This window comes from Stegostoma tigrinum, chromosome 24 (genome assembly GCF_030684315.1).
Source record: "Stegostoma tigrinum isolate sSteTig4 chromosome 24, sSteTig4.hap1, whole genome shotgun sequence".
Taxonomy (NCBI): domain Eukaryota; kingdom Metazoa; phylum Chordata; class Chondrichthyes; order Orectolobiformes; family Stegostomatidae; genus Stegostoma; species Stegostoma tigrinum.
The window spans coordinates 23,596,188-23,618,538 of NC_081377.1; the positions used below are offsets into that span (position 1 = coordinate 23,596,188).

General features: G+C 42.7%; 1 protein-coding gene across 1 annotated transcript in view; it reads left to right on the forward strand.

Annotated features, from left to right (window-relative positions):
• LOC125465168 (hippocalcin-like protein 1) overlaps positions 1-22,351 on the forward strand; it is a 134,363-nt gene that overhangs the window by 104,899 nt on the left and 7,113 nt on the right. The window lies entirely within an intron of this gene.

Genomic DNA, 22,351 nt, shown 5'->3' on the forward strand with positions numbered 1-22,351 from the left:
ACCCAGTTTCGAATCCATCCTCAGGCGACTGTCTGTTTGGAGTTTGCACATTCTCCCTCTGTCTACGTGGGTTTCCTCTGCGTGCTCCATTTTCCTCACATTTGATTGGCCATGCTAAATTCCCTGTGCCCTGAGGTGTGTAAGTTAGGTGGATTAGACATGGGAAAAGCTAAGTTACAGGGTGGGGGAATGGGTCTTGGTGGGACGGTCTTTGGAGGGGCCATGTGGAACCTGTTGGGCCGAATGGCCTGTTCCACAATGTTGGGATTCTATGATTCTAAAATTACAGCCAGGTTATATCTTCCAGGATATTTGGTGTCTTCTCCGTCGATTTTCTTTCAGGAACACCTTCTCCATCAAATTCTTTTGTCATGATTATTAACTAAGAGTGCCATGGTACCTTTATTTAGATGATGCTTTCTCTCAGAGCTGAGAGGACTGATCTCTTAGCAGATGGCAGTTTGCTGTCTGCCAGTTTTGCAACTGTCCCCATCCTTTAAACCCTTGATGACGTATCAATTTCTTACAACAGGATTGGCCTGTGTTGTCAAAACCATCAGCTTTAAATTTAATTGTTTTTAGTATCTTAAGGCCTAGTTTAAAGTAATTGGCTAAACTCAAACTTGTTATCTTGATAACAAAACAAAACTGCGCTTGGACTGCTAACTACACAGCCTTTGTTATAAATGTTATGATTCAGATGCTCTGTGTACCTACAAATCCCACGAGCTACCCACAGATTTCTTTTTTTTCTCTAAGCCTAGAAAAAGCACATCATCTTTTAAAGGGACCGTACACTGCTTTCCCCTCTCATTTGATCAATATTTTACAAACACCAAATTCTAATGTCCTACTTTCCAATCCACAAGTATTCTATTCAACTTTGCAACAATTATGTTAAATAACTTATTAAATACAAGCTGTTTTCATTGCTGAATTTGCATCACACCTAAATTGATTAATGAATCTTAACGACAAGTGAATTTCTTTTTATCACTACTAAATAAGCCCAACCCTACAGACTCAAAAAGTGTGGTGACATTTCAAATCTACAGACCTGGGGTCAAATTAATGCGGTTGCAAAACAGCCAGTATCAAGGACTTGCCAGATTACCAGGGTTTCATAAACCACTTAAATGCCTTTTAAAATAGATTAAAAGCCCTCAAGGCACCACCTACGGAAAAAGGTATCTCTCATCTGATGCTACTTGGTAACCTCATGCAGAGGCTGCTGAAAGGGTTAGGAATTTATTTATTAGCAGAAACTCCAACCAGGTTTGGATTGAATTCTGTCCTTGAGCGATTTATGATTTCAGGAAATGGAGTGCTTGATGGTGACATTGAAACTTGTGTTATCTGAGTGCATAATGGTGATGAGGAACCTGGACAGCACTAGTGCATGTCAGGCAGGAGGAAGAGCTTGTGATTGAGGTTGTCCTGCATTCACTTTCTTCCACGATCACTTCCAACCCTCTGGCAAAGAGGTCAGATATTGATCTGTTTTTGCTGACTTGCATCCGTCTCTAGCTGCCTTTGAACAATGGCTTGCCAGGCCATTTCAAAGGGCAGATTAAAGATAACCACACTTCTGTGGGCCAGAAATCACATAAAGGCCAGACAAGGTAAAATTGGTAGATTTCTTTCCCTGAAAGACATTAGTGAGCTGGACCAGTTTGAATGATAATTAACATTGGTTTGACGGTCATCAATAGATTCTTAATTACAGATTTTTTTTAAAATTCAAATTCCACCGTCTGCCAGATTTAATTTGATTTGAACCCAAATTCTCAGAATATTAGCTGTTTCTGAATTAGTAGCCTGGCTATAATAACATCAGGCTATCACCTCCACATCTGAGCATCTGAAATGATTAAGGTACAAAATTCTTATTATACTGAAAGCAATTGACAAAATATTGAGACTTTAGGCATGTGTTATGTCCCTTTCTCCTAAGGACATTGCAAGTGCTATTTGAACGATTCATATAAATATGTTTAATTCTTTTTTATGAGGATTGCTGCAGTGAGCGCAGCTCATGTTCCATTTTAAGTGGGATAGCATTCCTGTGGGATATATTCACAATACTTTTTCAAATAAGATTATTAACATTACAACATCATAAGTTATTAACTTGTAATATATACGCTCGAATTGATCCTAAAAATCTGATGTTTCGATGCTCATGTCACTTATCTTTGTGTTTACCAAGGATGGAAACTCAAGACTAACAACTATTTGGCTGCAGGGTTGTGCCTGGCCTGAAATTCTTGTGTCTAATTTTTATTTTTCAGGTAATATTCATTTTTCAGGAATTCCTCATGGAATGTACATGCCATCATGCCAGCACTTTTCCAATTGTAGCTTTCCCCAAGGAAGCAAAATAGGGCAGCACAATTAAAATTAGGTCAATATTTGAACAGAGCATCAAGGTGACTGTGATTGTTCAGTGAAGTCATGGAATAATTATTAATAAAGAGCAAAATTGAAAATACAAAGAAACTGATAACAGACCAGAGCGGAAAATATTAGGCTCAGCAGCTCAGAGACGGAACAACCCGAGTGATCACTCATCTTGACAATCCTCCCCTTGTCCATCCAGCAGCCTGCTCAGTGAATTCTGCTGGTCTTCACACTTGGCATAGTCCTCCATTCACTATAGGTAAAAACACAAAATTGGCATGATGGTGCCTTAAATGACCATTAATCGATAATATGGGCATAAGATAGGCAGTTGGACTCCTACATTTACAAACTCCAGCTGTCAAATCCCCACGCCAGAAGCTATGAATCTAACTGGTAAGATGTGTTAAAAATAAAGAAAAAAAATTAATCGTCAATGTGACATGAAATTTGAAACTAGTTGATGAAGCTTTGGCTGGGTAGAGATTGGATCAGTGCACATGTGGGACATTCTGACCCCTAGGAGATGACCTGTTGCTGTTTCCTCAATCTGCTTGTTTCCACTCCATTAAAAAGGATCCTATTGTATCTGTGTCTGAAATGTCCCTAATTTCTTTCAATGTTCTGCTTCACACTTTTACTCCATAGTTTCCTTTGCACTACTTTATAGACTTCTGCATGCACATGTTTTACTTTTCTCTTTCCTTTCATCAGTTCCTTTCCAAAGTGCCTTTCTCTTTAATTATTTTTATTCAGTTCTGTTGAAGTCATGGAGAATGAAATAAGATTATAAATTGACAGAACCAAAGCTCGAGACGAACTGCATCTTCTATTGAATTTGTTGTGTTTTTTTATTAATGCAGATTTGCAGCAAAATCCAGGAGGAAGCTGGCTGTGGTGGATAATGGGTCCAAGTAATGAGCCTCCTTTATAGAGGAGGGAGACATGCTTCCGAACAGCACAATATTGCATAAGTCTCAGTTGTGAATCATAAGGAATATTATTTTCCAGAAGTATCAGCATCCCATTGGTATGTAGGAATGATACTCCATGGAGAGGGAACAGATTCTAAACTCAGCCTTTTCCCTGCGTATTTAAATGCAGCAATCTAATTTGAATTAATGATTATGCAGCAATTAAATGAACATTATTTTATTCAGACTGCGTAAATAATGCCCCTAAAAGGCATTAAGAAGTGGGAAACAATATTGTTATTATCATGAACATAAAGAAAAAAATGACTCTCCAATGTATTTCACATCTTCAGGACATTCCCCAAGACTTCACAACAGCCATTGCATTTAAACTGTAGGACTACAAGATTTCCCAAATACCAATAAGAAGTATTATTGGACAATTATATTTTTGGTGTCTCAGAATACTGGAAGAACTTCTGCTATACCTCAATGAAAATTTGCAGAAAGCATCTCATTATGAGATCCTACCTCAAACAATGCAGTTATCCTTCATTGTTGGCCAGGCTTGTTTGCTCAAGTTTTTATTTGGGTTTTGAACCATCTGCTGATTTAAATATTGGCTTGTGACCACTGATTAAAAGAGACACCTCTAAAAATGATGAAACATGAAGATTGGTGAATCCAAAACAAGTGTTCTGCAACATGTTTCTATGCCTGAGCATATATAGCTACTTGGGAATCTTGCTGGGATGTCCATACTTTGTAGGATTCTTGCAGCCTGTCAATCTCTGTTCCTTCTATATTTTCCATAAGTGGCTGGTTCTCACCAAGTTCACTGAAATTCAGCAAATGATTAACAATGATATTCCTTCATCAGAGGCAGATCAGGTTTCTGAACATGAAGATTACTGAGGAATTGAACTCCATGGGCAACCGTTGGTGGTTTTTTCATCCTATACAGCTCAGTGGTAGACTGGGTCTATTTTAATGCTGAGGTCTCATTAATATTCTGCCAACCTGCTTCATGTCCAAAGGAGTGCCCAGAGGAAGCACTTGCAAAGAAGAGTTGTATTGAACTTGAAATGTTGACTCTATTTATCCTTCCACAGATGATTATTTCGGACACTTTCGGCTATTATTTCAGAGGAAGCTCATTGGCTGTTGACCTATGAAAACTGGCCAGCCTTAAGCATCTCATTATGAGATCCTACCTGATGAAAATCTGTTGAAGGAGGCAGAGTGGGGTGTAAAATTGCATCTTATCACCTCTTAGGGACCTAATTTGTTATGAAGCTTTGAAGCTTCAGCTGAGCCATCAGGAGAGCAGACAGCTAGGATCGGACAGGTAACTAAACATTGAAATCTCAAGGTTCGAGCGATATACAGCATATTCTGTCGAAGTGGCAGATGTTCTGAAGCTTCAGGAGCTGCCTTTGATGTCCATGGTCTGCTCTTGGACTATACTTGATCTGGCTATGACAGCCTACTGGACTGCCACAGGGGAGCTGCCATGGTGAAGCTGGTAATCTCTGTGAGAGTGTGAGGAAAACACTCTGCCATTGGCATTGCCAGTGACCCCATAGAATAGTTTTTTTTAACAGGAGCTTTAATTGTGCAAATTGGCTCACTGTCTTCATGGAGCAGGCAGCTCATCTGTCTTGCAGCCTGCCCTTGACATGCTGTCGGGAAGCTCCCCACTGTGTTAGGACAACAACGGGGAGCAGTTTCTACACTGCACTTGCTGTTTTACCAGACTTTACCATCTCCATTTGTGCCAACTGGAAGCTGGTCAAATACCACAACCAGTTTGGGGTTTCACAGAGCCAATGAGTGGAATATAAATGTAAATTTGATTAGAATGTAAAAGCCAAAGTCATTAAGTAGAATGTGATGCTACGTGTATATCAGTATGTTCTGGGCAAATACTTTCTTATGACTCGTTAACATAATTTAGCATTGCCAATGTTTAGTCTTTACAGGAACTGCTTGTGAGGGTTTAGTTGCTAACATGGTTTGTCTCTTTAAGGCCCCAGTTAAGGTTCTCCTAAAAGCAAACTGTCCTACTGGACCAGCTGCTCTCTCATTTGTGACAGAGAGGCAAATGGTGGTGGTTTAACCTGAGGGTCTCAAAACCTCTTGAGGGGAGAGAGTCAGAAGAAGAGTGCTGCATGCTAACCTCAGCTGGTGTGGGAATTGAACCCACACTTTTGGCATCGCTGTGCATTTGCCATTCACATAACCAACCAGTTCAGTTGGCTGGATGCCACTCTGTGATGCAGAGTGATGCCAACAGCATGGGTCCAAATCCCACACCAGCTGAGGCTATCATGAAGCACTCTCCTTCATAACATTTCCCCTTGCCAGACGCTCGGTAGCCCTGCAGAAACTTCTGCCATGTGTCTCTCTGTGTAATGGAGAACAGCTGTATGGTCTGGTGGAACTATGGCGACTTTACCTTTTTAAGATTCACCTGATGGAGAATTGGCGTTGCTGCAGGAAATTGCATCGATCTCACTAACATGACTCATTTGCTGACCGTGTGAATAGATCCAGCTAGATTTGTTACTCATTTTGTCAGTTCTCTCCTTTAAACAAGCTTGCAAATGTTTCTTAAATGATAAATTACGCCTTTGATAAGAGTCGAGAAGTCTGGATTTATATTTCATGAAATATTTATCAGTGAAAGGGCTGATGTATATGACTGGTGTAATTAACATCTTGCTGATTTAAATAATGACAGATTCAAGACTTATTTTCAACACTGAGATTTTTTTGGTTGCTTTTTCAACCTCTTAATGCCTTAGGAATGTGATGAGGGAATATAATTACCCCTCAAGCAATACACACTGGAGAATATTGGAAAGATTTAACCTTTTGATTTTAATTTCCGGCCCAGTGACAACTGAATAGATTCATTCACACAATTCCACTACAATTGCTCATGAGGATAGACACGACGAGCATCTTAATGACAATGTAATTAGTTCTGCAAAAAAAGTCAATATAAATTATGATTTTTTTAGATGCGTATGAGAAAAGATTAATTTGACAACTTGGCCTAACTTGCACTTTGGGCCAATAATGATACAATTTTTTTTACAGAAAGCTGCTTCGTATACAGCATAAATTATTATAAGGTTTTGTTTCTAACTGGAGTTACTCAGTGATTTGAGAATATTAATGTACTGACTTTGACGCAGTAGAACCCTTTCTATGATAACAACATTTCAGATATGACCTTGACGGATTCAAAAAGACAATGGGTGGAATTTAATGCCCTCTCTCTTGTGTTGAGGCCTAGATTCCACAAGAGCCAGGCCAGTACTTTTAAGACACCATGACATGACATTCCCTTGTGATCACTCACTGTGTAATGGAGTCAGTATAGAGCCTTCAGTTGATTAGCTATGTAGGAACATCAAAATACTGAAGGCAGGCTATAAGTATACATCTGTGATATAACAGCATTGCAAATAATTAGTGTTGTAAATATGCCCCAAGATATCCATCTGGAAAAGAACACCATTTTTGTGGTACATATTGTCAGGGCTAAACACACAAAAAAGCCAAAAGAGCACCCGTTCCCAACCCCTTCACCAGGTAGGTTTGGTGGCTGAACATTGGATTGGACAGAGCTGCAGTTGGGGGGACTTTGTGGCTTTTCTGCTTCCATTCTGTGAAGGTTCCCGATGGCCTTCCATCCCACTGCCAGGCTGCTGTCAGAGTTGAGAGTGTGGCCAAGTTATAGCCCCTCCTTCGAAGGCACTTAGTGCCTGATCAAGGGATTTATCATCAGGCACAGGAATGACAGCAGAAATCCCACTCCAGCCTTTGCTGACACATCTCTACCTTATGAACCCCTTCCTGCCTTTGCTGACTTGGAGATGATCAACCACCTAAGATCTTCTGAGACTTTCCCATAATTTGTCTTATTTTACTAGCCTGCCATTTTAGACTATACAAGCCTCCTGGGAGGCATTCTGGTCTGGATTTCTTCTGTTCCTACAGGGTTTGTGCATGCCCATGTTTTGGGATTAGCAAATTGGTGGTTTGGGTTTGGGAGAAGTCCCAGGGAATGGGCCCTACACCAGCAGTACCAGACAGGACCAGTTGTGCTGCTGCAGCTGCAGTCCCATGAATGAGTCGGGATCCATGATGAAAGTAATTTCTATTTTTCCATGAACTTTCAAAGGTTCAGCACCTCTAAGGTTCTGCTACAACTGCACTCTGTTCTTGCGGTTTCCTCAGCAAATCCCCATACTCTATGGCAATATGTCCCTTTTTGTTTGGCCTTGCGCTAGTTACCTTGGGTCCTTTCAAATCCTCGGCCCTGAGTGGTTACATGATCAGCAGCTCTGCTCCTCCAGCAATACATTGATACCAGCCTCTGTCTGGGAGCGAGATTTCAGTCCCATAAATCCATAATCCCTGGGAAAGTCCCCCACTACACAGATAACAGGCTGGTTTTCCTGAAAACAGGCAATGATCGAGACACTGTTACTGGCTATCTGGCATGACCCCTGTCATCTCCATTACATACTAGCCATTGCAACACCACTGACAGAGTAGAATCTCGCAACAAATAGAGATTCTTTATTCTTCAAGAAAGGCTCATTGTTAACGTATTATGCTGTCGTATTAAGTTTGGATGAGGTTCTTTCTGTTCAATATTGTTTGGATTGAAAGAATTGAGTAAAATGAGATTAAATTGGTGGATTGGGGTAATATACTGTTATTGGAATTTCTACTTAACAGAATTTGCATAGAAACCCATTCCTCGTTGATGAACTTTACTTGGATCAAGTTGGTGTTTATCTGGATGTGAGGATCTGGGAGTACTTGTAATTCCATGGTGCAAATTGTTTGTGTCCTCTCAGTTGTCTTTGCAAAGCCCTACCGAGCATATCCACTCTCATACTAGCGTGCCACAGAATAATTAAACACAATGCTGGTCAGTGACCTAATTGGAATCAGGCCAAGAACTGTCTTAGAGGAATGATGTGGAGGTACCAGTGTTGGACAAGGTCAAAAATCATAAAACACCAGGATATAGTCCAACAGGTTTATTTGAATGCAGTAGTTTTTGGAGTACACCTGAGGAAGTGGGAACGGCCCAAAAGCTAGTGTTTCCAAATAAACCTGTTGGCCTATAACCTGGTGTCATGTGACTTTTGACTTTAGAGGAATGAGCCAGCCATTCAGTCAACTGATTTATGGTACTGCTTTTCTGCACTGGAAAACAACGACAGAAATATTTCTGCAACTCTGGTTTCCAGTATAACTTCCATTTTCACTCTCCTCATTCTTGGTATAATACCTGTAGTCTTAGAGGTTTTTTTTCCAAAAGATGGTCGTGCACTGTAGGGGACGTAGGAGACTCTACAGTGTATCCCATCATGTTGGATATGAGTTAATGGTGGGTAATCTAACTGGGGTGTTTAAGATGATTGGAGGATTTGACAGACAAAAAGCATCAAAAAATGAGGTCAAAAACGGAAGTTGCTGGAAAAGTTCAGCAGGTCTGGCAGCATCTGTGAAGAAAGAAATCAAAGTTAACGTTTCAGGTCCGGTGATCCTTCCTCAGAACCGGACACAAAATGTTAGCTCTGATTTTCTTCTTCACAGCTGCTGCCAGACCTGCTGAACTTTTCCAGCAACTTCTGTTTTTGTTCCTGATTTACAGCATCCACAGTTCTTTTGGTTTTTATTAACAAAGGGGGAATTGCGTTATGATTAGATCTGGTAGTTGGGGATGATGTCAGGAAACACTACTTCACAGAAACAGGAGACACAGAACTCTTTATTCTATCTTCCCACGCTACTCCTCCAAAAGGTTTTGACTGAAACTAATTAAATATTTCAAAGCTGAGATTAACGGAGCTTTGACTGTAGGTGGATGGAGTTAAGATGTTCAGCCATGTTCTTAATTGAATGGGAGAAAGGATATAAAGGACTGAATGGCCTATTCCTCTTCTAGCATAGGCTTTTGCTGTCAGGAGGATTGACTCTTCCTGATAAATCACCTTTTCAAAATGTGATCAACTCAAAATAATGAGGTTTTCAAAATAATTTCAGAAATCACCAAGCATGAGAAACATTTTTGAAAAAATCTTAATAGTTGGAAACAAAATACTGAAATTACAGTAGAAAATGCTTGTGAAACTCAGTTGGTCTAGCAGATTCTGTGGAGAGAGATACAGTTAACATTTCAAGTCTGACATGACTTATAGTCATAAAGTCATACAACATGGAAAAGACCCTTTGGTCCAACCAGTCCATGCCAAACATAATCCCAAACTAAACTAGTCCTACCTGCCTGTTTCTGGCCCATATACCTCCAAACCTTTCCTGTTCATATACTCTTCCACATGTCTTTTCAACATTGTAGTTGTACCCACAAATGCAACTTCCTCAGGAAGCTCATTCCACGTGCAAACCATCTTCTGTAATAAAAAAAAATTTCCTTCATGTGTTTTATAAATCTCTCTCCTCTCACCTTAAAAGTTTACCCCCTAGATTGGAAATCTCCATCCTTGGAAAAAGATAACTACCATTAACCCTATCTATACCACTTATCATTTTAGCAATTTCTATCTGGCTGCCTCTCAATCTCCTATGCTCCAGTGAAAAAAGTCCCAACCTATCCAGCCCTTCTTTATAACTCAAGCCTTCCATACTCAGCAACGTCCTGGTAAATCTTTTCTGAACTCTCTCCAGTTTAATAATATCCTTCCTATAACTAGGTGACAGGAACTGGACACAGTATTCCAGAAGAGGTCTCACCAAGGTGCTGTACAACCTCAATGTGACTTCCCAAGTCATATACTCAAAGGACTGAGCAATGGGGACAAGTGTTCCAAACACCTTTTAACCACCCTGTCTACATGTGACGCAAACTTTAAAGAATTATTTACCTGGACCCCAGATCCCTCTGTTCCACAACACTACCCAAGGCCCTAACATTAATTGTATGAGCCTTACCCGATTCAGAATGCTAATTCTGTTTCTCTGTGGCTGTTAATTCTGATTCTTTCTCCACAGATGCTGCCAGACCTGCTGAGTTTCACCAGCATTTTCTGTTTTTATTTCAAAATTCCAACATCCACAATATTTCACTGTTATTTGAATGAGCTTCCTGGTCCTTCAGTTTGAAGTGTACAAGACAGGTCAGACTAGTACATGTCGCTATGCATTTTACTATTTTTGTTTTCTTTCTGGGCATAAGAATTTTATCAGTGCGAGTAATGTCAGGTGTTCCTGAATAGATAACCGTGGATTTGGCTAAATGGTCTTCGTCATCAAGAATGACTTTGTGATTTTTTGAAGTTGTAAGGATTCACTGAAATTAACTCTGAACAATCATGTTATGCACACTGTATTCAAATAGTTTGAGAGCGGATGATGACAGTTATATAGTTCTCTGCTGTTAACGATACTTACAAAGGTGGAAAAACTGACCTACTTGTTCTGTCAGGAGCTGAGGGCCATTTCTTCACACATTTGTAAGTAATTTTTGAATTCTAGGTTCCATTCATAGCCCACTGAATTGATAGCATTGGTCCTATACATTTGAGGTCAAGTTGTCCTGAGGGTTAGACCTGAACAATATTAATGCTTGGTTCGAAATGGAAGAATATTGCCATTGTGTGTTTATGTGCAGAGAAGAAGTAAATGCATTGCTATTTAACTTCGCACAAAATTCTGCATATGGAAAAGTGGAGAGTGTAGATTAATGCTCGCAGCAATTCATCAAATGTCTTGAACTGTCTGGGCTTGTAATGCAGCTAAAATGATACTTATTTTCTGGCAAGATTGCAGATTCCTGCTTGGATGTCTATGCACTACTCCCCTAACTTTCCTGTTGTCTATGAGGGAGCCATCAAATTATTTTCTGAAGAAACTTGCCATTTTAATTTCTACCCTTACCCCTCCTGACTGCAACACCAGTTGAGTTACAAGTCTAAAATCTGCCTTCTGCTAATTCCCCAGTTAGCCATTCGATGTGGATATAGCTCGACATTGAACACCATTGGGGCTTGATCAACTGACATAATCACATGTGCTGCCTATAGAAAGAGCTCATCCACAGCATGTAGGCATCCCTCAGTGCCTTTGGAAGATGGTGGCAAACTGTTTTCTTGGACTACGGCAATACATCATGGGTAGATATACCCACTATGCTGTTAGGAAGAGAGCTCTGATACTTTCGTGTAATGGATGGTGATTGCCCAGTTGGAATCCAGGATGGTTTATTTTCTAACTCAAGGACACTGAGGCAGCAAACTCAAACTACGATCCTATCAAAGACTGAAAATTGTTAGTCTATGTGACTCATTGTCACACCAGCCAGGACACCTAGCAACAATTCATTGAGGATTTTAGTAAAGATAATTTTGACAGTTGGAAAAGGAGAATTATTTCTGTGTTTTGATTGTAAATCTGTCTAGATTGAGTATGCTCCCCTATAGTCGACAATAAGTGAATGGCTTATATATAACAGTGTAGTTAAATTGCCTAATGTCAGTCAAAATAGTAAATTTGCTTCAGTTTTTTAACACCTAATATAGACTGCAAATGATTGAGAACTATTGAGAACTGTACAAACATTGAGTGGCACAAAGAATGTATAGTGGACTTAATTTACCTGCAGAAAGCAATAGAGTTATACATGTTGTTTGGCAGCTCAGTTCTTGAGTATGTGTTTGCCAGTAATTGAGTAGTGTCATTTTGAATTGACAAGAAAATGAACTAAGGTATGGCTTGTGGAACTGAGTATTAATGCCCTCTGCTGGCATTTGTCATTTATTTCTTCAGCATTTCTGAAGGGTGTGCTAATAAGATGTGTTCGTTTAACAGCCATAATGAGGGGTTGGAAGGATTCTTTATCTTCTCACTAAGAGGGAATTGGCCATGAAGCAGCTTACAAGATATGTAGGCAAAGGTGCATTGATTTAAAAAATAGCATGTTTGTTGGTTATTGTTTCTTGCCTAGCTGTGAAGTATTGTGGCACAGAGGATACAATCCTTGCTCCCAGTCAGAAGCTCTGGGTTCAGGTCCTATTCCAAACATGATGGCTAAGAAACATATGGATATAACACAGCCAAGCAAGTTGATTGTCTACTCGCAAATCTGCCCTATCCCTATGGGCATTTTACTCACAGCAGGTCTCAGGTAGCCCATAAGTCAGATGAGACTTTTAAGTGGCCTACATATGATCACTTGAGATCTGCCTCCTGCTCCCAATAGGATTTTTACTGCAGCGGGAGATGCTTGAGACACGCCCCAGGCCAGTTAGCAAGAAGTAGGGCTCGTAAGTGCCCCCTCCAACAACAACCCTCTTCCGCCCCACTGCTTTGTCCCCCAGCGCACCACTCCAATGACCTGTCACCATGAATCCCCTTCACTGGGGCCTGCCAAACAAGCAGTCAGTTGCCATTGAAAGGAAATTATTGTTTGTTAAAAGTCTCATTAACAGACCAACTCATTAATGTTCAGCTTTCTATCTTACTAAACATCCCAAACAAGCTAAGCATTAAGAAATCTCGACATAGAAACCAGAGCAGGTACTTGCTAACTTCAGACCACCCCTTGCTCTGAAGGAACTCCATGCTGGGGCCTGGGCACCAAAATCTCAGAGTACACTGCGTGGGCACAAAATGTGCCAGCATCTAAGAACTGTCGTGATGCATGTCTGATCTACTTACTGGATATTTCTGCGCTTCAGTACTGCATTATAATGCTACAGCAAGGACATTGTGCTCAGGGTCAACCAGCTTATGGACTGGACCAGGCTGTGTCTCCAAGCTCTTCACTCCCTCACTCTGAGCCTGCTTAGATGCTCATGCTCTGGCACTGCCTTGCCTTGCCTTTGTGTGCTTTACCTCCTCATCCTGAGCTATCAATCTTAGATAACCCCTGATAATAAAATGTGAGGCTGGATGAACACAGCAGGCCCAGCAGCATCTCAGGAGCACAAAAGCTGACGTTTCGGGCCGAGACCCTTCATCAGCGAGGGGGATGGGGTGAGGGTTCTGGAATAAATAGGGAGAGAGGGGGACGGGACTGAAGATGGAGAGAAAAGAAGATAGGTGGAGAGGAGAGTATAGGTGGGGAGGTAGGGAGGGGATAGGTCAGTCCAGGGAAGACGGACAGGTCAAGGAGGTGGGATGAGCTTAGTAGGTAGGAGATGGAGATGCGGCTTGGGCTGGGAGGAAGGGATGGGTGAGAGGACGAACAGGTTAGGGAGGCAGAGACAGGTTGGACTGGTTTTGGGATGCAGTGGGTGGAGGAGAAGAGCTGGGCTGGCTGTGTGGTGCAGTGGGGGGAGGGGACGAACTGGGCTGGTTTTGGGATGCGGTGGGGGAAGGGGAGATTTTGAAGCTGGTGAAGTCCACATTGATACCATTGGGCTGCAGGGTTCCCAAGCGGAATATGAGTTGCTGTTCCTGCAACCTTCGGGTGGCATCATTGTGGCACTGCAGGAGGCCCATGATGGACATGTCAACTAAAGAATGGGAGGGGGAGTGGAAATGGTTTGCGACTGGGAAGTGCAGTTGTTTATTGCGAACCGAGCGGAGGTGTTCTGCAAAGCGATCCCCAAGCCTCCGCTTCGTCTCCCCAATGTAGAGGAACCCTCCCTCCACTGACCCCTTCACCCGCTTCCAACACAGGTCCTCCTCCTGGACACCACCCCCAGGCCTCCTACCTTCCCTCGACCTCTTCATCTCTAACTGACGTCGAGACATTAACCACCTCAACCTCTCCACCCCTCTCACCCACTCCAACCTCTCCCCCGCAGAACGGGCAGCCCTCCGCTCCCTCCGCTCCAACCCCAACCTCACCATCAAACCCGCAGACAAGGGTGGCGCAGTGATAGTATGGCACACTGACCTCTACATCACCGAGGCCAGACACCAACTCTCCGACACCACCTCCTACCGCCCCCTCGATCATGACCCCGCACCCGAGCACCAAACCATCATCTCCAACACCATTCATGACCTCATCACCTCCGGGGAACTCCCACCCACAGCCTCCAACCTCATTGTTCCCCAACCCCACACGTCCCGTTTCTATCTCCTTCCCAAAATCCACAAACCTGCCTGCCCTGGTCAACACATCGTCTCAGCCTGCTCCTGCCCCACCGGACTCATCTCCACCTATCTGGACTCCATTTTCTCCCCTTTGGTCCAGCAACTCCCCACCTACGTCCGTGACACCACCCACGCCCTCCACCTCCTCCAGGACTTCCAATTCCCTGGCCCCCAACACCTCATTTTCACCATGGACGTCCACTCCCTATACACCTGCATTCCGCATGCAGATGGCCTCAAGGCCCTCCGCTTCTTCCTGTACCGCAGGCCAGACCAGTCCCCCTCCACCGACACCCTCATCCGCCTAGCCGAACTCGTCCTCACCCTCAACAACTTCTCTTTCGATTCCTCCCACTTCCTACAGACTAAGGTGGTGGCCATGGGCACCCGCATGGGCCCCAGCTATGCCTGCCTCTTTGTAGGATACGTGGAACAGTCCCTCTTCCGCACCTACACAGGCCCCAAACCCCACCTCTTCCTCCGTTACGTTGATGACTGTATCGGCGCCGCCTCTTGCTCCCCAGAGGAGCTCGAACAGTTCACCTACTTCACCAACACCTTCCACCCCAACCTTCAGTTCACCTGGGCCATCTCCAGCACATCCATCACTTTCCTGGATCTCTCAGTCTCCATCTCAGGCAACCAGCTTGTAACTGATGTCCATTTCAAGCCCACCGACTCCCACAGCTACCTAGAATACATCTCCTCCCACCCACCCTCCTGCAAAAATTCCATCCCCTATTCCCAATTCCTCCACCTCCACCGCATCTGCTCCCACGATGAGGCATTCCACTCCCGCACATCCCAGATGTCCAAGTTCTTCAAGGACCGCAACTTTCCCCCAACAGTGGTCGAGAACGCCCTTGACCGCGTCTCCCGCATTTCCCACAACACATCCCTCACACCCCGCCCCTGCCACAACCGCCCCAAGAGGATCCCCCTTGTTCTCACACACCACCCCACCAACCTCCGGATACAACACATCATCCTCCGACACTTCCGCCAGCTACAATCCGACCCCACCACCCAAGACATTTTTCCACCCCCACCCCTGTCTGCTTTCCGGAGAGACCACTCTCCGTGACTCCCTTATTCGCTCCACACTGCCCTCCAACCCCACCACACCTGGCACCTTCCCCTGCAACCGCAGGAAATGCTACACTTGCCCCCACACCTCCTCCCTCACCCCTATCCCAGGCCCCAAGATGACATTCCACATTAAGCAGAGGTTCACCTGCACATCTGCCAATGTGGTATACTGCATCCACTGTACCTTGTGTGGCTTCCTCTACATCGGGGAAACCAAGCGGAGGCTTGGGGACCGCTTTGCAGAACACCTCCGCTCAGTTCGCAATAAACAACTGCACCTCCCAGTCGCAAACCATTTCCACTCCCCCTCCCATTCTTTAGATGACATGTCCATCATGGGCCTCCTGCAGTGCCACAATGATGCCACCCGAAGGTTGCAGGAGCAGCAACTCATATTCCGCTTGGAAACCCTGCAGCCCAATGGTATCAATGTGGACTTCACCAGCTTCAAAATCTCCCCTTCCCCAACTGCATCCTTAAACCAGCCCAGTTCGCGCCCCCCCCCCCCCACTGCACCACACAACCAGCCCAGCTCTTCCTCTCCACCCACTGCATCCCAAAACCAGTCCAACCTGTCTCTGCCTCCCTAACCTGTTCTTCCTCTCACCCATCCCTTCCTCCCACCCCAAGCCGCACCTCCATCTCCTACCTACTAAGCTCATCCCACCTCCTTGACCTGTCCGTCTTCCCTGGACTGACCTATCCCCTCCCTACCTCCCCACCTATACTCTCCTCTCCACCTATCTTCTTTTCTCTCCATCTTCGGTCCGCCTCCCCCTCTCTCCCTATTTATTCCAGAACCCTCACCCCATCCCCCTCTCTGATAAAGGGTCTAGGCCCGAAACGTCAGTTTTTGTGCTCCTGAAATGCTGCTGGGCCTGCTGTGTACATCCAGCCTCTCATTTTATTATCTTGGATTCTCCAGCATCTGCAGTTCCCATTATCACTTACATAACCCCTGCCCTGCTTTGCCATTTAAAGCTGATTAAAAGGCAGAAAGCTGGTCATCCTTATCAGCTAGCCTCATTCAAGGCTGAGAGATATGAGGAAGAATACTTTTCACTGTGAGATGACACAATGTGAAATGCATTGCCCTCAAGGGTAGAGGAAACTGAGGCAATCAATGATTGGAAAAAGAAAAGGGATGGAAGTTTGAAGGAAAGTATTCCACAGGGCTAGAGCAGGGACTTGGAAATTATTGGATTTTTTTTAAGAGCCAACATGTACTTGATTGGCTAAATAAGTCATCTGCATTACAACAGAATCTGTTTTTTAAAATTCTCTTGACTAACTATAGGAGACGGAACTCATGATCAAAAACTGTGGCATCTTGTCCCATTAAAAGCTGGATTAATTCTTCACCAATTTTCCATTCTCTGTGTTCTAAAGAAGATGTGGACATGACAGGGGTGGACTGGTCAGAAGTCACATGACACCAGATTATAGTCCAACAGGTTTATTTGAAATTACAGGCTTTTGAAGCGTTGCTCCTTTGTTGGGTGAAGTCACATCACCCGATGATGAAGCAGTGCCGTGAAGGCTCGTGATTTCCAATAAACCCGTTGAACTGTAACCTGGTGTCATGTGACTTTCAAAGAAGAATCTTTGTACTTGAAATATTAACTCCATTTCTCTCTCCACAGATGCTGCCAGACCTGCCATGTTCTCCAACACTTTCTGTTTTAATTATTCTGCAGCAAGTTGGAGTGGCAGATCACTGCACCAGAGAAACTGTGTATGTGCGAAACTAGCAATGTAATCCCCAGATGTAGTTGATGGGAGATTACTCCATTTTAGCTGAGAATAGTTGAGTGACTATCTCCACCTGCAGCAAAAATGTTTCAATGTTTGGATACAGGAAACCAGATATTTGCTGTACTTACTTATTGCTATAGGTTTACAATGTAACTGCTTTTAGGGCTCTTGTGGCACAGCGGCAGTGTCCCTACCTCTGGGCCAGAAGGCTTGGGTTAAGGTCCCACCACATTCAGACTTATAACATGTTTGAACAGGTAGATTTTTAAAACAAAATTGAGCTGAACTTTTTTCTGGGGCCTATTATCTCCTCCAGTAACATTTTTAGTTGAACTTTGTGCGATTGGCTGTACATAACGGAGGGTGTGCTTTAAATAAGTCTTGTGGCTCAGTGGTGGTATCCCTTCCTCTGGACTTGGGGGGACAGGAGGTGGAAACTTTCATCTGCCCCAAACATTTGCCATGACACATGTCCTTGCTGGTTATGTGGAACTCTCCTTGTGCCTATCATATTCGGAGCCCACCACTGGCAACACTTTTTCTCCAATGCATTGTTAATGTCTTTGCTGTTGCTTCCTGCTCCCATCCGGATTTGGAAACCTTCATCAGTTTTGCTTCCAACTTCCTCCCCTTTTATGATTTCACCGTTTCCATTTCCAAGGATTAACTGTCCATCATTATCCATTGATTCCAACAGTTACCTTGACTACACTTTCCTAGTCCCTGCTTCATGCAAGGATTTTCTCCCCATCTCCCAGATTCTTTGTCTCCATTGTATCTATTCTGCCAGTGCCACCTGCCACCAGACGCATCCTCCATATTCCACAACCAAGGATTTCCCACCATCATCGATGACAGGCCCTTCAGCTGTGTCTGACCAATCTCTCTCAATTCTGCCTTCATCCCATTCCATTCCTGTCCCTCCCAGACTAATGATAAAGTTCTCATTGTCCTTACTTTCCATCCCGTCGGTCTCCAAATTCAAAGGATCATTCCCTGCCGTTTCTGCCACTTCTGACAGGCTGCCACCACCAAATACATCTCGTCCTCTTCTCCACAGCAATATTTTGCAGGGACTGTTCCCTCTGTGACACCCTGATCCTTTTTCCCATCACTTTCTTACACCCACATGGCACCTTCCCATGCAAATGCAAAAGGTGTAACACTTGTCCATTCATATTTACTCTTCCCTCACTTTTCAAGGTACCAAACATGACTTCTAGGTGAAGCAGCATTTTACTTGTACTTCCTTCAATCTGGTCTACTGTATTTACTGCTCACAATGAAGTCTCCTTTGTATTAGCATGACCAAACACAGACTAGGTAACAGATAACACCTCCACTCTGTTCATCAGAATGACCCTGACCTCCCAGTTGTTTGTCATTTTGATAAATCACCTTGTTCTCATGCTAACATTTCTACCTTGGGCCTGGTGCAATGGAACTCAACACAAGCTCGAGGACCAATGCTTCATTTTTCACTTCGGCATTTTATAGTCTTGAGGCCCGAATATTGTCTTCCATAACTTCAAAAACTGACTGCATTATGTCTGTTCTCCATTTTTTTCTTGCTTGCTGTCTCTTTGCTTCTTTTCAATTCCCCCCTCCCCACCATCCAATCAACAGCATTGTCTTCTTTTTTCATTCTCTCCCAGTATAGAGGACCAATTTTCTCACTTTCACACCTTCCTTTACCCCCACTTTACATTTCCTTTTCCCTTTAACTACCATTAACAACCCCTTTGACTTTTGCACTGAACATCTACACCATCTGTTCCCCCTGCAACTTCCATCAAAAGTATTTACAAAAAAACATTTTGCAGCATCTTATAATTCAAAAGAAGTCACATGTGACTCAAAATGTTAACTCTGTTTCTCTCTCTACAGATACTGCCAGACCTGCTAAGTTTCTCCAGCATTCCCTGTATATGTCATAACACATCCAAATCGGATTGATTCAAATAACAACTTAACGGCTCTTGTTGCACTGTGGTAATGCCATAGCATATATGAGCAAGTTAATTAAAAGTCTCTACAATGCAACTGCTCAGGTCCTTCCGGCACAGCGGTAATGTCCTTATCTTTTGGTCAGTGGGTCTGGGTTCAAGCCCCACTTGCTCCAGCAAGTGGAAAGGAATGTAATACTGCAACAGAAATGGGAACAAAACAGAGAAAAGAACAAGAGCATATGATTAAATTCAGAATTTTTGACATTTGCAACCCTAAGGCCAATATAAAACTAGTTGAAGTGGCTCTAATACGTGTTCAACAACTCTTATCATTAGAGAAGATTGTATTACTGTTGTTGAGAGGGGATTAGTTTGCCTAAACAATTTAGGATTTGAAGCCCATCCGTTCAAATTCTGGACTCCTGCACCAATTTTCACAAGCTACATTTTCAAGGTACCTAAATTCTCAGCTTCAACCTTATTCCAACCATATTAAGCTTTGTAAGAAAATATTCTGGCCATCATGCAAATAATGAACGTATTGTTCGGTGTTAATGGGAACTGCGGATGCTGGAGAATCCGAGATAACAAAGTGTGGAGCTGGATGAACACAGCAGGCCAAGCAGCATCTCAGGAGCACAAAAGCTGACATTTTGGGCCTAGACCCTTCATCAGAAAAATCTAAGCCCGAAACGTCAGCTTTTGTGCTCCTAAGATGCTGCTTAACCTGTTGCGTTCATCCAGCTCTGCATATTGTTCGGTGTGTTTAATAAAGATGTGTCCTGTGTTCATCAGTTTCCATTATCAAAGCTTGCTGAAGTCAGATTTTATTATCAGCATATTGCTGTATTCCTGCTGGGAAGATAGGGCACACGAAAATTAGACCATCTATATTGCAAAGGTCAGGAACTACCATATAGCTAAAGTACTAGGAGAGTTTAGTAATTTGAAGATTAAGTGGAATTGTGTGGTGTATTAAGACTGAAAGAAATAGGAATGGGAATAGGCCATTCAGTCTGTCAAGCCTGCTCCACCATTCAATAGGATCATGGATAATCTGGTAGTTCTCTCATCCACTTTTCCGCATTTTCCCATAGCCCTTGATATCCCTACTGATAAGAATCTCTATCTCAGCCTTAAGTATGCACAAGGACTCTGCTCCCACAGCTCTCTGTGGCAAGGAGTTTGAAAGACTCTCAACCCTCTAACAGAAGAAATTCCTCCTCATCTCAGTCTTAAATTGGCTCCCTTTTATTCTCAGCTATGCCTCTGGCCCTAGACTCTCCCAGGAGGGAAACATCCTCTCAACATTTACCCTGTCAACATTCTTAAAACCCCTATATATTTCAACATTTTTAGGTATTCTAGTAGCCACACAAGATTGTTACACAAGAGAGAGACAGATACTTTGTTTCAGAGTGGCATGAAGAGAAGTTTATTAAGTAAAAGAAATGAAGATAAAATAGAATGAATCAAACTCTCTACATATAGCACAAATTGAAAGATATTAAAATGCAGGGTAAAATACACTCCCACCTATCCCAACACCATCACTTTACAGTACCCAAACACCACTGGAAGATAAAGACATGAAATATAATATCAATAGATTTGACTTAACTTCTTCTTTCAAAACCCGGTTTTGAGAGCTTCATAACTTCATTCTCGATTAGTCACACAACTGAGTATAAACCTTCTCAAGTTTGAATAACCCTTTCAGGGCTCTAAACAAACACTTCTCTCTTGGAACTTTCAAACAGAAGTCCTTACCCTAAGGTAACCTATTTCCTAAACGTTCTAACTTATCTCCTATCTTCAGGTAAAACTGTTTCATGTAACTAACTTTCACTAGGACCTTTGTAAAGTGAAAAAAAAACAAAAGTTTTCTGGGCTATGGGTTTTTCTCCGAAGCACAGAAAACAAAATCCTTCCAAACAGACGACATGGTAGCATTCTTTAACATGTGTTTTACCCACTCATACGACTGTTTCAATGCAAACAAATTCCCGTTATCATCCAAGGACCCCCACTCTAAAACTGCTTTTAAAAACTCATTGATCCGGAAATACTGAAAAGTTCAGCATTAAATCCCCTCATACATATTTACTAAACCCCATATGCCACTAGTTCAAAATCCAAATTTTAAAATAAATGATGATATATAAATCACATATCTTACATCTTACTTTCAGTTACTGTCTTAGTCAGTTTCCAGGATTTTATAAGTTGTCATGCTTTATTGAGCTTCACAGTTCAATAGTTCTGAAGCCATGCACTTATCATTTGCTGTGCTTTGAAACACATTGATTTGGGTTTTACAGGGAAACCCTTCAATTATCCGTGTCAACCTTTCAGGGATTTGAAAAAAAGATCTGCGAAGATTGCTGTGAGTAATCCACAAGAAATATAAAAGACACATTTTTAAAAAAATAGCGTTTTTGTTTTCATTTTCATTTAACACTTTCACATTAGTTAGACAAATATTGGAATTTGGAAGATGAGGAACATGGTTTGACTAACATTGAAGAATCATCCAATCAGTTTTTGTGGTGTTAGCCATGCTCAGTTGAAAGCACATGCACCACTTATTTAGAAGTTTGTGGACTCAAGATTAACTCCATTGCCTTACTGAAAATATTCTGTGCTCTTGTAGGTGACATTTTGTGGATGAGGCATTAAACTGAAACCCTGTCTGGGTAGGTATAAAAAATTCTACGGTACTCCTTTGACGAAGAGAAGGGGAGTCATTTTCATTGACCTGGCCGAAATATATTCCTCAATCAATATCGCTGGAGCAAAATACCTGTTTATTATCACATTAACGCTGGGGGGGCTTGCTGTGTCACTGCATTTCCTACTTTACAATAGTGGCTACACTCAAAGTACGGAATTGACTATAGATGTTTTGAAATGTCCTGAAAATGCTACTTTCTTTTTTTCTGTCTCTCTTTTCTTTCTTATTTTCTGAAGTTGTCTCTACAGATGCTCTGGGTTCAAGTCCCACCTTAGGCCTTGATAGCCACATCAGGTGGCTAAAAAGCTTGAGTATGTAAATCTGTCCAATATGGCTGAGGAGAAGAGATTCCTGGTCACCCATAACCGTGTGATAGCTGCAGTATAATCGCCTCTGCAGGCTGAAAGTCTCCG